Source organism: Electrona antarctica, assembly GCF_951216825.1.
Source record: "Electrona antarctica genome assembly, chromosome: 18".
NCBI classification, from domain to species: Eukaryota; Metazoa; Chordata; class Actinopteri; order Myctophiformes; family Myctophidae; genus Electrona; species Electrona antarctica.
In genome coordinates, this window is record NC_136799.1 from 45,910,685 (window position 1) to 45,914,379 (window position 3,695).

Here is a 3,695-nt window from a genome sequence, read left to right on the forward strand (position 1 = left end):
GAGAAACCCTGAGCAGCCGATTACAGCACAGAGGTTCACAAATCACTTTGAAACACTGGCTTTGGTGGAGGGACTGAAGTCATTATTGGTAAGTTTGGGCTTTTCTCAAATTACATAAAGTAACAGTATGCAGAGAAAAATAATTTCATAAGCAAGTATACATATATTTGACATTAAATATTTGTTTGATTTCCGCATAAGCAACAAAACAAACAAAAACATTACCGTTCATTTTGTTGATTAGCTTTATTTAAATGATTTAACTACACTTTTCTGATCCACTCATTAATTATGTTAATAAAGTTAATTAATGTAATTAATTCTAATTTTATTAATAATATCCAAGTATATAATATAACAGTGTATATTACAAAACATCAAATGAAGCTGGGTTGCTCAAGTCATTGGTCTTGGATATAAGTCTTGGCATCTAATAGATGGTCAAATTATGACTAATTGGTTCTCATCCGCCAGAGTCTCTTTTCCGCACGTCATGATCTTTCTCTCCTTGTTTTCCTGTACGTTACTCCATGCACTAACTGCACATTTTGAATAAAACAAAACATGTCAACATGAAATAAAATAAATTAATTGAAGTTTGTATTCATTGTACTTAATTACAAATATACAACAACAATATTTATATTGACTTTTTAAATATTTCTTTAATTTATTCAAAATCGAGGTTGTGAGCTTGTAGATCTCCTATCAATGTTCACATATTTTTTGCTGAATGTTTTCCTGTTATGACATGACCAACATGACGTGACATGTTGGTCTCATGTGTCCTCTCCTCTCAGCTTGTCCTCCGTCTCCCCCCAGTCTGGCCCTGATGGCTCCGGTCCAGCCTCCTCTCTCTGGGGACAGTAGTGTCGCCCTGCTGTGCCTGGCCAAGGGCTGACGGTGCCACCCTGTCCTGGTCAGAGGACGGAGCCTCTGTGACGGGCACCCAGGTCCACACGGGCCAGTCGCAGCGCCAGCCTGATGGCAGCTACACCCTCAGCAGCCATCTCACCCTGGCCTCCGTGCGCTGGCACTCGGGACACAGCTTCAGCTGTCACCTGAGTCACTCAGCTCTCAGCAGCCCGCTGAGCAAGAGTGTCAACAACAAGCAACAGTGTTCCCTCTGAGACAAGTGTATGAGGAAGATCCACTGAGGACTGCGTGAAAACATACAATTACTATATTCTACAATGTTATACAGCTTTATCTATATAGTCAGTCACTTATAATACAGGTACAACCACTGTCTGAGGCCCTCTGGTGATGACGGAATTACAGGTGAATTGATTTCAAATGTTTTGCTGGTTTCAGTCATGACCTGCATCTAAAACACGTCTTTGTCAAAGATTGTTCGTCATGTCAAAGTGTCCTTATGATAGTAGTTGACTGATTTATTTCAAAAAATGTATGTTCCAACTACACCATAACCTTTGAAAGATTTAGAAAATAATATGTATTGTTGACTTTGGCTATTCTAGTAATTCTACAGTTAAAAACATGACTTTCCTCAAACCTCCTCAAGCCTTTTTTTCTTCTTTGTTTTTTACTATACAATTTGGGAATTAAAGGAATGTTTGTGAATCTCTAAATTGAAATTATAACTATTACCATTTATTGGTAAGAAGCAGCAGCATAATCCCCCAGATGATATGATGCATGGGATTTTTGTTCTTGTTGCAATAAAGTTAAAATGTTGACTCGGGTGTCTCATGTCATCTAATTGTTTTCACATAATCTGAGCGATCATCATTTGAGTGATAGATATTGAAACTTCACTTGATCATGGCAAGAGTAGATATTTGAAACAATATTTTTGTACCAAACAACAAAACCTTACATAGAAATATGTGATGGACCCAGAAAATACATAGCAATGACCCATGAACTAAATGCATATTGTATCACATTTCCTGTCTCTCCTAAACTAGTGCTTCCAGACCATTATGACAAAAATGACACTTTTCAAACGACATCTCTACAAGGTAGCAGCCATAGTTCAATGTATGATGAAGTGATGTCTGTAAATACAAACAGTGGGGTATTGAAAACCTCAAGGGATGCGACCGTGACGTATACTGTATACCATGCGACCACTTTAAGGTGAATAGGGAAAAAAAGTTAACTGATAGCTATCACAATGAAACTTCTCCAGTTGATTACTTATATTAAAACTAAGATTTCTTTGTATTACAAGTTTTCTGAAATTATAAGTTTAAATATGCAAATTAGGCATTATATGCGCTAATTTGCATTCATTTCGGGACGATAAATCTGAAGATCGGATAAAGCCAGGTTCCAATCATTTTGTTGACATATTAGAGACAAAGAAAATTACAGAAGGGATTTTAGATATCTCTAATTATCACTCCACAAATCAGAAAATAGTGTCAACAGGCATAAAAAACCCAATTTTCGGCATGTTTTTAGGTATAAAATGTGATGTAAATCAGGCTGTGAAGGATATATCAACAAACCCATTTGTAAATATCTGCAGAATATAGTTATGAATAAGACTGGAAAGTTTGGTGTATGTGAGTGCAACTGAAGTGGAGATTATTTGTCCCAGGTATGAGGAAAACTCATTTTGAGTAAACGGCCTTTAAAGAATTGTATTGTAAAATTCCAAAACGTTTTATTTGAAGCCACTATTTTGAGACAACATATCTCATCCAAATCTTGGCAACAACATATAATGCCATATATCATTGGAAAGGTCTGGACCTCGATCTGACTGTGGTTTGATCCAAATATGGTCACTTCCTTTGTACCAACAACCAATCATGAAAATTGAGAGGGTGGATTTTCACCCAGCAAAACGAGCTGTCATTGGCTAAAATAAACTACTAAAATAAACATCTAAATCTGTGTTTTGAATGTTTATTTTGCTTTAGTTTGGAAGAAAACATGTTTAGGAAGCAAAATAGCAACAAAAAAAAAGGAAAAATCATGATTTCACCTACCATGTCTCGCCTTAACTTGAGATTTACAATGCTAGAACTTTTGAATCTCTGATGGAGTATATTATAGTACATTGTGGGTTGTATATTGAGATGGCAGGTATGTGACACTAAACACACTGATACAGTATATTATAGTACATTGTGGGTTGTATATTGAGATGGCAGGTACAGTATGTGACATTGAAAAGGACAAATCAAACATACGGGACACTTTATTAGAATCGCTACAGCCTCAGTAATGAACCAGTGAAATTGGGGTATTTTATGATGCCTCTCAGTACACCGTTCTAACGGACCTGAAGTGGGGCCGCTGTCTCATTTGGGGGCGTGAAATTTGTAGTCCCTGTGTGTCTCTATGTGCAGGTTGGTGCCTTGCATGGTCTCCACCACCATCGGTGTATGAATGTAATCATAATGACAAGACATACTATTGAGGCAAAAGTGGAGGAACTCCATCCTGAACGCTGAGCCATACAGCGCGTTTAGCTCTGTGGGCTCTGACCACCGCGTGGTCTCCATGAGGGTGCGACTGAGCCTCAGGGTCCCCAAGCCAAGCCCTAAAATCCGCTATGACTGGAAGGCATTCTCAACAGACCCTGGCCTGCAAGTCAGGTACACAGAGGAGGTCACAAGGCGCTTTCAGCTGCTGGATGAGGGTGAGGAGCCTAACGACGAATACAGGCGATTCGTTGTCGCAAATGAGGAGGCAACCAGGCTGTGTGTGTCCGTTCT

At 38.5% G+C, this 3,695-nt stretch overlaps 1 pseudogene across 1 annotated transcript; it reads left to right on the forward strand.

Moving 5' to 3' along the window:
- Window positions 1-1,130, forward strand: LOC306942072 (immunoglobulin kappa constant-like; annotated as a pseudogene). Its single transcript has 2 exons — window positions 1-88; window positions 801-1,130. The product of its transcript is annotated as an immunoglobulin kappa constant-like (transcript).
- Window positions 1,131-3,695: the final 2,565 nt, after the last annotated feature.